Source organism: Saccopteryx leptura, chromosome 10, assembly GCF_036850995.1.
Source record: "Saccopteryx leptura isolate mSacLep1 chromosome 10, mSacLep1_pri_phased_curated, whole genome shotgun sequence".
Classification (NCBI taxonomy): domain Eukaryota; kingdom Metazoa; phylum Chordata; class Mammalia; order Chiroptera; family Emballonuridae; genus Saccopteryx; species Saccopteryx leptura.
The window spans coordinates 24,504,707-24,517,139 of NC_089512.1; the positions used below are offsets into that span (position 1 = coordinate 24,504,707).

The 12,433-nt window shown below is 42.5% G+C and overlaps 1 pseudogene; it reads left to right on the plus strand.

The window, feature by feature from the left end:
* The first annotated feature begins 10,078 nt into the window (after nucleotides 1-10,078).
* Nucleotides 10,079-10,785, plus strand: LOC136382467 (large ribosomal subunit protein uL30-like; annotated as a pseudogene).
* Nucleotides 10,786-12,433: the final 1,648 nt, after the last annotated feature.

Here is a 12,433-nt window from a genome sequence, read left to right on the forward strand (position 1 = left end):
ATATATAGAATCAAATACAAATATATCCTTGATTGTTAAAGGGTCTGTTTCCAAGCTGTGGATGTTCCAGTCCTCTAGTTTTTTGTTTGCTTGTTTGTTTATCTGTTTCTCTTTTAGCCTTAGGGTACTTTTTCAGGTAAATAGAGATTTATAAAAATGTACTAATGGACGATGATAGTGGATAATACAAATTATTGACTACTATATGACAGAAACCTTATAAATATTCAATGTTAGCATCCTAACAACCTAGAGAAAAAGGGAGCATTGTATCCCTTTGACAAATTCAAAACTTTACGATTAGAACAGTAAACTAAGGCTTACAAGATCTCACGTCTTCGATGTACTGAATTCACATCTACTTCTGCCTAACTTTAAAGGCCAGTCCTTTAACATGGTCCCTGAGAACCCTGTGACCGATTAGAGGTTTTCATTTGAGTGCTGGGCACCCCAGACCAGCATGATCAATTGAGTTGCCAAAATTAACTCACACCCTGGGTTAAGAACAGATCCTGGGCTTGAAACAGTTCTGCCAGCATTTGGTCTGGGACTCTCCCTCCTATCACAGCCCTAAGGGGAAAACGTCAATCATTTCATTTATTTATTCATTCCCATAGTGCTTGTTGGGCAGCTGCTATGTTTCAGGTTGTGTGTGGGGAACACAGTGTGAATATTACACAGAGTCCTCAGCCGGGTGGAACTTACAACCCAGCAGTCACAAGATAAACGCTGGATTGGGAGGAAGCCTGAAACATAAGGCAAAGGAAAGTTTCAAGATTCAATTATCCATATTAGTTTTACTTTTTTCTTCCCTCTCACTCCTTTGATATTTTGCTCTTTCTTCTTCCCGTCACCCCATTCACAGAGCTTTATGACCCCAGTGCTTTGTCCAGTATTATTCAATGACCCAAAAAGAACCAGTTGAGCTTCTGCTCCCCACACTTGGGACTTTCTTCTGTATATAATAAAAGTATTCAAAAACACTGAAGACGACAGCGCCAAAGCTTTAGAACAGTGGTCCCCAACCCCCGGGCCATGAACCGGTACTGGTGCATGGGCCATTTGGTACCGGTCCGCAGAGAAAGAATAAATAACTTACATTATTTCCATTTTATTTATATTTAAGTCTGAACGATGTTTTATATTTTTTAAATGACCAGATTCCCTCTGTTACATCCGTCTAAGACTCACTCTTGAAGCTTGTCTCGATCACGTGATACATTTATCCGTCCCACCCTAAAGGCCAGTCTGTGAAATATTTTCTGACATTAAACCAGTCCGTGGCCCAAAAAAGGTTGGGGACCACTGCTTTAGAAGACCTGAGCATATTGACTATCATCACAGCAATCGCCTAATCCCTCCGGGATCGTATTTCAACTCACGGCCAGGAATTTTCTCCATAGGGTGCTTACCTTCTCTTGCACTAGTCTGATGTCTGGTTTTCTTTTGCACTGTGCTAAAATGTCTATGGGAAGTTAGGCCAGAATAATATCTCCAGAAAGCCAAGCTTGAAACAAAAGCTGAGGTACTGCTGGTTTTATGAGAGATGGTCAGAGAAAGAAATAAGAGGATGAGGAAAGCAAGAGTGGAGAGAGAGAAAAGACAATAAAAATGTATGCTAGTGTGCTGGCTACCTCTGTGGGCTAGTGGAGCCCACTGCTGCTGAGGAGCCCCTGCAGAACCGTGGGGACCAGACTGGTCTCAGCAGAGGACAAGAAGCCGAGGACACGTATGCCTTGGGGGCAAGGACTACTCTCATAGCATTATAATGTCCCCACCCAGGTTATATCCATGTGTGGCTGATCAGCCTTTTGTGGCTTTAGAAAAGGTCCTGTACCGCAGCAAAGTAGAGAGATGCTACTTCCTACACTTGATGACGGATTCTGCCAACTCACGTGGAATTGTCCACGTTGGCTCCCAAAAACCAGGCGGGCTAACAGCATGCAGGGCACTACATCATAAGCATTTGCTGGAAGTAATGTTACTGCTTTGAAACAGAAATAATTATAGTTACTATTTGATGCTTTTTAATTTACAAAGCACTCTTCCCATACATAATTACATTTAGTTCTCACAGTAGCCACACAGTGAGATGGTGGTATTATTATAACACTGTCCTCATGAAGTTCTCATAAGGGAAGCTGACAGTGGTGAGACTATCCTACCTTCCTGAGAGTTCTAATCGGCGTCTTCCAGTTAGAACTGACTTAAGCAGAACATCTTCATTCTGAATAATCAATACACCCTGTACCTTCTGACTTGGAAACGCTAAACAGGATTTTTAATTTTCAAATTAGTTCAGAACCATGAACACCGGGCCTAATAATAAACAACTTATATTTTTCTTATCCTCCAATACATAAACCAGAACTATAGAGTCAAAAAATGATAATTAACAAGTTTCAGTTTATCTTAAAATAAACCCCAATATATCTCAGATGGCAATTCCAGCAATATGAATGTTTATTTCTCATGCCAAAAATCCTCTGTAGAAATCTGCTGCTGAAATCATTCTGTGGCCACGTTCCCATCTGTGGGGACGCTTGTTTTCCTCTGTTCCATGCCAGAGCACTTAATCCAGTCATCATAATAAATTGCTGTTTTCTCTGCCCTCTCTGTACAGTTATTCATGTACGTACCTGAAAAAAAACCTGGAGATCTTAAGAATAAACTCTAGCAAAGACGTTCATAAAAACCACTCCCGCATTTTCCTCTCTTGATCTTTGCTTTTTTCTTTAAGTAGGCCATTAATTTTATTTTTTTATGAAATGTCACTGTGCATTAAAAGAGATTTCAAATGATATTTATTTTTATCTTTTATCTTGGCTGCAGCCGAGTCTTACTCAGCAAATTTTGTACTTGGGTAATACAAACAACCCTAATTTCATTTGCTTTGCCCCTTGGCAAATAGACACACGCTCACAGCATCAGTCTATGACACTGTGACACGTTCATTGCAAATAGAGTGGCTGAATTAACCTATACAATGTGAGTTTATTGCAAAGAACAGTAAAACTTCTAAAAAATTGTTAGGGAAATAAAGAAAACAGATACAGTCTCTAGGCCTGCCTACTTGTCCTACCATTAAAAGAAAATTATTCCTGGTTCTTCTTAATAATAAAATTTATTTATTACTATTCTCAACAGTTTCTACCAACCATGGTGATGTGACATTTCCACATATATCCGTGCCACAACTTTCAATTTTTTACTTATAATTATTACTTCCTGTTGCTCCCCTTTGAAGTATTTCACAAACCACATCAAGGCCAGAGAGCCTCCTACCAACCTCCTCTCAGTGTTTATAAAAAGGTTTACTGTCTCTCCCATCATTCTTTGATATCAAGAAGGTTCAGTCTACAAACCAGGAGGATTAAAAAAAGCCACTTATTAAGAAATTATTCATAACCAACTTCTAAGTAAAGTCAACACACCAAGTTTGACAGATTTGTACTTGCTTCTAATATATTTGCTCAACTGCAGAGGAGTGGTGTTCTACCAAGCAACCAAGTATATAATTCATTAAAATGTTCAAAAGATGAACTGGTTTTGATTTTAGACTAAGCTAATGAGAAATAGTCATTTTCCGACAGTATTCATGAAAACTTTAAGTGTCATTTGAAAAAGGCAGATTTGGATTTACTAGTCTACCTCAAATCTTTCTGGGATAAAGAAGCTTCCAATATTTTGCTAAGAATCAATTGTTTTTTTTCACAACCAAAGTATGAAACACAAGTTATTTCCCAATCAATGCAAAAACAAGAATTGAAATTGCCCTCCAAAAAGTACAGCAATGGATTCACCATCCTGTATTCTTCATGTGATCATAAGATACTCTTCTTGAAACCACTTATTCTAGTTAGAAATTATACTTTGTGCAATCGTATTTCTAATACTTTCTAAGAAATAAAACATTTTGGCAAAAAAACATAAATAACTTCATTAGTAGAGTCAAAGATGTCCCTATTGAGAAGCTCTGTGGATGAGATAGGCAATCATTTAAAAGATTAAAGATGGTGTTACCAATTGAATTTTCTAGAAGCAGGTACTGAGACAGAATTTGATATGTAAGATTTTTTGTTTGTTTGTTTTATGGTTTTGTTTTTTGTTTGTTTTCTTAGGTGAGAGGAGGGGAGACAGTGAGGCAGACTCCCACATGTGCCCTCACCGGGATCAACCCAACAACGCCTGTCTAGGGCCAATGCTCAAGTACTGAGTTATTTTTAGCATCTGAGGAAGACATGCTCAAACCAGCCAAGCTATCCTCAGTGCCTGGTACCAACATTCAAACCAATCAAGCCAGCGGCTGCAGGAGGAGAAGAGAGAGCGAAGGGGGATAGAAAGGGAGAGAAAAGCAGATGGTTGCTGCTATTGTGTGTCCTGACCAGGAATTGAACCCAGAACATCCATATACCAGGCCAATGCTCTATCCATTGAGCCACTGGCCAGCGCCTGATGTTTATGAAGAATCAGTACCTGTGAAGGGGAGTGAGAGAGAGGAAGCACAAATAGTTAGAGGGAGAAATTAAGCTAAGATGGAAGCCCAACCAAACCTAGGCCCACTGAATACACAGCTCCAGAGCAAGACCAGCCCTTTAGAGTTGTCCTGCTTCAAGCAGAAACTGACCGGCCTTCTCCACTTCCCTCAGCACTGGCTGTAGGGCCTGCAGGGGAAGGTGTGACCCGGGTGAATGAGAGGAGGTGGGAGGAAGTGCAGCGCAGCAGCTGAGACAGATCCTGAGGAGCTAAGAGCTGAGCTAACCATACTGTTGGGAATCAAGTTCTTCCTTGAAGGAAAATCTAGGAGGCATAGCTGCATGTCTACCATGGTGGGGGCAGGGGAGGTGTGATATGAGCATATTTGCTTTATAAGGATTACTCTAGAGGGAGGGACTGTTGCAATAGTGTAGGTGAGAGCTGATAAGTCTTGCTATTCCTTCTTTCCTTCTCCATCGATTTACTCTTTAGTACCCGAAATCGGGGGGGGGGGGGGGGGGGCTGGGCAGAGGAGCATGGCGGTGGAACGGAGACACGATGTGCCAACTTTGCTTTCAGTGTTTCCCCTGCACACCCACACACGTCTTATTAGATTGCACTTGCATCATTTTCTATGGTTCATCTGGCACCGTTACATACATCATCACATTTGTTTGATCCTCAGTAAATCTGCCTAACTAGATTATAACAGAAACAAGTCAGACTGCATTGGCTTGCTGCTCCCGCCTGCAGGATACAGGACCCCAGTGCACGGTCCAGTCTGCACACACTCCCAGTCCCTAAGAGTGGCCTCATGTGGCCTCAGAAACAAATCCCTCCTCTCACCCCTCCTCTATCAGGCGCCCCTCCCCCTGTTGACTGCCATCCTCTTGCCTTTCTTGGCCTTTTTTCTCCTTTAAACTTTCATTTTCTAGAGCATCAAATGGGTTTAAAGGAGAGAAGTAGACAACCCTGCTTTTTCTACCTTAAGTTCTTTCTTTTGTTCTTTTCCATGATGTCTACCTCACGGTGTCTAATACTCTGGTCGTCTTAAACATAAGATTATCTATTGGCAGGACATGAAGAGATAGCAGAAACTTGAAAGGCCTACAAAATGGAAAGGAACCAAGGTAGCTACAGATGTTAGACATCCAGAAGACCATGGCTATTGTAAAACAGTGCAACTGTCCATCCCTAGAGGGCGCTGTCCCCACCACTGGGCACTGTCACCACTGGCAGTGAATATTGAATTAGTGAATGTTGGTGCCATTGTCTTTGTGTCATTCAACAAAGCCCTAAAGACATAAGGACACATTGAATTTTCCAAGCCTGAGTCACATGCCTCCACCACGGGTAGAGAGACTACTGGAACTCTTTGGCTTCCATTATGTGAGGGAGCACCCTGCATTCAGCAATATTGACAGCATGGCAGATTTCCACAAAATGAGAAAAATGTTAAAAGTATTGTTGCCAAAGAATAAAAAATAAATATGAAACTGGAAGCACCAGGTATATTTAAATAGACTCTTCTCAATTTGTATGCATCTTCTCTTCTATTCTGAAAAAGTTCTAGGAGAGTGCATTTGGAGATCCTGAAGGGACTCCAGTTGAGTGGCTTTGAGCCAGAGCGTCTCTCACTTCTGTTCCTTTATCTCTCCCAGGGTGAGGTCAGCAAATCCAAGGGTATGGGCAGGGTTTGGGCAGCAGCCCTAAAGGAGCTAATTTATGGTCAAACATTTACAGCTAGCATGTAGTTTATCTCACAAGGAATTCAGGATATATTGAAGGAAGAATTCAGGTTGCTCTCCAAAAGAAGTCAAGAAGTCATCTGTATATATATAATACCTATGGTATGCCAGGCACTGGAATTACAGAGGTGAAAAAATAATAATAAATTCTAATAGAGGAAGTTAGACAATAAACCCTGACAAAGCTGAAGAACATATATGAGTATGTGATTCTTGAAACTGAAATTATAAAAGGTTTCAGTGATAGCTGATAGGGACCTCTAAGGTATGACCATGACACTGGGTAGCTGAGATGGGATGCAGGACAAGATCCCAGTGGATAAGGAGAACAAGCTCACACTAAATCCCACGAACTTGGCCTGGATTTAGACCAGCTTGCCTTTAGAGATTGACATCTAACTCACTCACATGAAAATTTTGCTGAGTGTTCTGAATTTGCTTTTGAAAGATAGCTGGTTTGGTATTTCATTATTATTACAATCTAGTAATCATCACCTTTGGGCTTACCATACCTATCTTTTGGGGCATAAAGTGATTGCCAGGTTATTATGATCTGCTACCATTACTGTTGGGCAAATGAGTTTGTAAAATATGATTTTTGAGTTTGCTCACTTTTATTGTTAAAAATGGCGCTGGGCAGCACCAGGTATGTGGTCTGTGAAACTGCAAATTACCTTCCTGCTTGGGAAGGGCCATTGTTATGGTAATGTTGCTGGAGGAGAGGTCTTCGCACCAGAAAAGTTTTAAAAGAAAAAGAAGGAGAAGGAGAAGCCAAGATGGCAGGGAAAGAGCAAGAAGCCAGTTTTGCAAAATGAGAAACCACGTTGGCAGAGAGGTAAGGGGCTTTGGGACTGGTGAGGCCTTTGATTCTAGGAGGAACCGGAGAAGATTTTTCTGGTTGTGGAACCGGATAATATGTTAGTAGCTCTGTGAGCTCTGAATGAAAGGGAAATATTTTTCCCTGTGTGTTTCTCATCAGCTGGAGTGAGAATGACCCAACATATTTTGGCTCCACTGTTTCTTTACCCTCTGCCTGAATCCAATGGGAACCTGCATCTCATGGCCATGGTGACAGCTCCAGCTACTGGTCCTACAATTACAAAATCCACTGTGCAAATTATAAGGGAAGATAGTCATAGCCCTGTTTTTTTGTTTGTTTGTTTGTTTGTTTGTTTGTTTATATTTTTCTGAAGCTGGAAACGGGGAGAGACAGTCAGAAAGACTCCCGCATGCACCCGACCGGGATCCACCCGGCACACCCACCAGGGGCAAAGCTCTACCCACCAGGGGGTGATGCTCTGCCCCTCTGGGGCCTTGCTCTGTCGCGACCAGAGCCACTACAGCGCCTGGGGCAGAGGCCGAGGAGCCATCTCCAGCACCCGGGCCATCTTTTGCTCCAATGGAGCCTCGGCTGCAGGAGGGGAAGAGAGAGACAGAGAGGAAGGAGAGGGGGAGGGGTGGAGAAGTAGATGGGTGCTTCTCCTGTGTGCCCTGGCCGGGAATCAAACCCGGGACTTCTGCACGCCAGGCCGACGCTCTACCACTGAGCCAACCAGCCAGGGCCCATAGCCCTGTTTTTTAAATTAGCAACATGAGGCAGAGGATGAATACTGACTTGACCAAGAACACTCATATGTAGAGAAAGCAAGTAATTTCAATGGCTTTTTAAGTTGAAAAGTCTGGTTTTTTTCCAGATAATACCCCCCTCAGAGTAACTCATGAAATAAGAATCCTCTTTCCCCTTTAACTTTGTTACACAGAACAAAATTCCACCCTCCACTCCAATGGGAATTACACAACCTTGAAACAAAAGAAATAAAGTCTCCCTGCAGTTAGCTTGGGGCAGACTCCCTAATATTATCAAGAAGTCCTAAGAAATCTTAGATTTACTTCTATGAACTTGAATCCAGACTAGAATCTGACTCCTGGAGTTTATATAGTACATTAAAGTTTGTGTAATTTTTGTTTGTTTGGTTTTGTTTGGTATCAAATGTACTTTTTTGGGGACCCCTGACATAGCTAACATAAAAGTAAACTTGCTTTGGTTAAGGGAACAGTGGGAGGGAGAATGGGACCCTCAGAACTTGGTTTTCAACTTAGGGTCTGAGTGAGGGTGGTCCTGGACCATTTTAGGACCCCTGGCTGGGTCTGAAATTTAAACAAAAAATATTAATAAGAAAAAAAAAGGTACAAATTTATTTCATACAAGTTCTACTTGACATGGGAAGCTTCCTTCATTGGAGAATGAAGACTTGAAAATTAAAATTATTAAACCAGAGTATTTCATGTAAGGTGTGAGGACAATAGTCATGGGAAATAAAATAAGCCAAAGTCGCTGAGAAAGTGGAATAAACCATGGGAACAAAGCCCATTGGTTAGGATTTGGTGATGGAGGAGACTTGACTTGGGGTGGTCACACAGATGATGGACTGTGAAATTGTGCACCTGAAACCTGTATAATTCTGTTAACCAGTGTCACCGCAATAAATTCAGTAGAAAGGTTCTTCTCAGCCTCACTCTGTCTTCTAAGATAAGGAAGCTCCAGTGACTGGGTACAGGGAGGCGCATCTCACATGGAAGTTGTGTAACCTGTTTCGGAGGAAGAGAGGAGGTAGGGGGAGAAGGTCAGAGCGACCTTCGTGCGTCGGCCTATTTCTCAAATTTCTTCAACCTAAAATGTTCCATATGCCAAAGTGCCCTATTCTGGGGTAACATTTCTTCGTCACATGCTTGGTGGCCATTGAGGACATTCACTCAAGGGACCATAGTTGCAAAATAGAGATCAAGGTCAGTCCCCATCTTGAATGATGGTTAGGCTGCCTAAATCTAGACAGTTGATAGCATGGCAGAGACCTAAACTAAAACTGTTTTAAAAACACCTACATATTTATATGCATGAACCCATCAGGACAAAAACCCATTCATTTACCTATTTTTGGACTTAATGATGTGTTTAAGAGACAAGGAAATGGCAGAAAGGCAGAGAGAGGCAAATCCTCACTCCCCTTGACCTGTTCTTTATATCTGGTACTGTCTTCCTTATAGAATTGTCTGAAAACAGAAGGTATTTTAAAAGAAATTAAATCTGTAATAATTAAGAGTTTGATTCTGAAAAAAAAAAAAAAGGATGGGACTAATTAAAAAGAAATGAGTAAATCATACCATGAACCCTGAAATTTTTCATATTCCCCACATTTTTTTTTCTTTTGATTGTATTCATCAAAAGGTAACAAAATTAACAAACCAAGCTTAACCATTGGTGCAAAGGCCTCATGTCACTGAGCGGCAGAAGGTCTTACATTTTAAAATATATAAGAATCATGATATAATGCAGATTCCTGGGCCATGCTAATGTAAGACTCTTATTCAATAGATCTGAGAGATTCCTCACATCTGCATTCTTAATAAGCATCTTTGGTAAATATAAAGTTTCTCAATATTCTTCTAATGTCCTATTCACAAATATTATCTGGGGGAGCATGTTCTGTCTACAGGTGGAAATTAAATGAATTGTTTTCCTATGTCTAGATACCCACCTTTGTATTATATAAACAGAAATATAAGGATTCATCTTACTGGGTATATTTATTTTTAAATAGTTTTTTTTAACTTTTTTTATTTATTTATTTAGTCATTTTAGAGAGGAGAGGGAGAAACAGAGAGAGAGAAGAGACAGAGACAGAGAAGGGGAGGAGGAGCTGGAAGCATCGACTCCCATGTGTGCCTTGACCAGGCAAGCCCAGGGTTTCGAACCGGTGACCTCAGCATTTCCAGGTCGACGCTTTATCCACTGCGCCACCACAGGTCAGGCTAAATAGTTTTTTAATTAATAATATTGAACAGGCATTGGAAAGATGGTGGAGGAAGAGCAAAGAAAAAAGATCCCTTTGGTTCCAGAAAATCTCCTCAAAATGAGTAAGGCTTATCAGGCCCTGAAAGCCACCCAAGCAAAGCAGGCACTTTTGAACAAGAAGGAGCGGAGGAAGGGAAAGGAAGGACCTTAGGTTTAAGCGGCTGGAGTGGTTCCTACACGATGCTTGGCAGCAACAGCGTGGTAAGGTGCACCTCAGAAGACTAGAAGGGAAACCTCATGGTTTGGAAGTGCCAAATAAACATCTCTTGGCCTTCGTTGTACACACCCAAAGGATTAACGGAGTGAGTTTAATGGGACAGAGGACCACTGCAGGGCTTCGCCTGAAGAAGATTTTCAGTGGTGTCTTTTTCAGAGTCACCCCCTAACCCATAAAAACGCTGCATATAGTGAAACCTTTATGTAACCTGGGGATTTCCAAATCTGAAGTCTGTCCGGGAATTCATCTTGCAACGTGAACAGACCAAGGTCAAGAGTAAAGTCACCCTGATAACACAGTGATTGAGGAGCACCTGGGGAAGTTTGGTGTCATTTGCTTGGGAGACCTCATTCATGAAATTGCCTTTCCATCTCTCGGTGGCCCATCACGCTACCAAGAACAGGGTAGGCTTCCTCAAGGAGGTGGGCTCACCTGGCTACCGGGGTGAGCGCATCAATCAGCTCATCTGGCAGCTGAACTAGACCCAGAGTACCTGAAAGCACAATGTGTTGGAAGCTTGTGTTTCTGGGTTTTTTTGGAAATTCATATCTTCAACGAAGATTCTTTTCTGCTGTATCTTCAGAAACTGGAGGGGAAGGGTCAGGGAAAGGATGGTGTTCCTGGCAGGCACTTCTCACAGCCCAGCTCCAGAGGAAAAGTCAAGTGTGTTTCCCACTTTGGCCACTGCTGCCACCTCTGAAATCGGCAAGGACTCGTGCCACGGAGAAGGGTCCTGCTTCGTCATGGCTTCTATCCAGAGTTGAATGTTGCTAAATAGATACCCAAGAATGAACGCAGGATGGCGGTGAACCAAGCCCAGAGGCATACTTTATTCTGGGGGTTCCTCGGGCCTTGTTTTGGAAAGAACTTGAAATACACTTGGAAGAGCACAAAAGCGGTGCTCAGTTGTCTCTGTTGTGAGTCCACGTTCTCGGTGACAGCTTTGCAAGCTGTCAGGCTTGGCTAGCCCTAGATACCTGGTGGCTTCCTCACCCTAGCTCAGGATTTTAACCTGTTCTTGGATCTGTGAAAAGAGAACCATGTCCCAGGAAAGCATGTGTACACTCCAGCGTTTGCTTGGAAGTTTAGGGTGTTCGTAGACTCTGAACTTAGAGACACACACTTCACGTAAGAAAGAGTTGCACTCTCAGGATCGGTTGCCTTGCTAATCTGGTTCCATGTCCTGTGGAAGACCCAAGCGGACCCAGATAGCGCTTTCCCTTCAAGTTAATGCGTGTTTCCTCTCCAGAACACAGTGGAGCATGACCAGGCGGTGGCGCAGTGGATAGAATGTCCACCCGGGTCTCTGAGGACCCGGGTTTGAAACCCCAAGGTAGCCAGCTTGAGTGTGGGATCATAGATAATGACTCCATGGTCACTGGCTTAAGCCCAAAGCTCAGCTGGTGTACCCTGGTCACAGCATGTATGAGAAAGCACTCAATGAACAACTGAAGTCCCGCAACTACTGAGTTGATGCTTCTCATCTCTCTCTCTCCCTTTCTGATTCTCTCTGCTAAACAAACAAAAGAACCCAGTGGAAAAGTGAGCCCCTGTACCATCTTTAACCCAGGGAATTGCCCACCATTATTTCCACTGGTCTTTAGGATGAAATTTTCTGGTTTCCCTGATGATCAGTCCTCTGCTTAGACTGAAATAGAAAGAATGGACCATTTCTTGGTTTGGCATGGGCGAAATTGCTACTGTTTGTACTTTTAGGCCCGGGCAAGCTTAGTTAGACCTTTCCCTGCATGTTCAAGACTCCAGGCTCCTTCAGGATTGCTCTCTGTCCTGCGAGTAATGATGGAGTAGTCTGACTCTAAGGCTCCTGGGACATTACACTCAAAAGGGGGTCTAATCCTGCTTGTGTAAGCATCAGTGTCCACCCTACGTGAGTCTTCTGTGTTCCTGTCACTCACTTGCCTCTACCTGTCATCGAAACTATTGGTGAGGGTGTGCCAGGCCCAGGTTAAGACTTGAAAACATGCTTGGTTATCCATTGTGTAGCCTGGTTTCCTAAGACAGCCCTGCTGTAGTTATGGCTCATGAGCCCTCAAACACTGCTGTGCGATGGAGTTAGCAGTGTAACAGTGCCTTAAAATGTGCCGGGTTTTGAGGTAATTAATTAGGTTTATTGGCTCA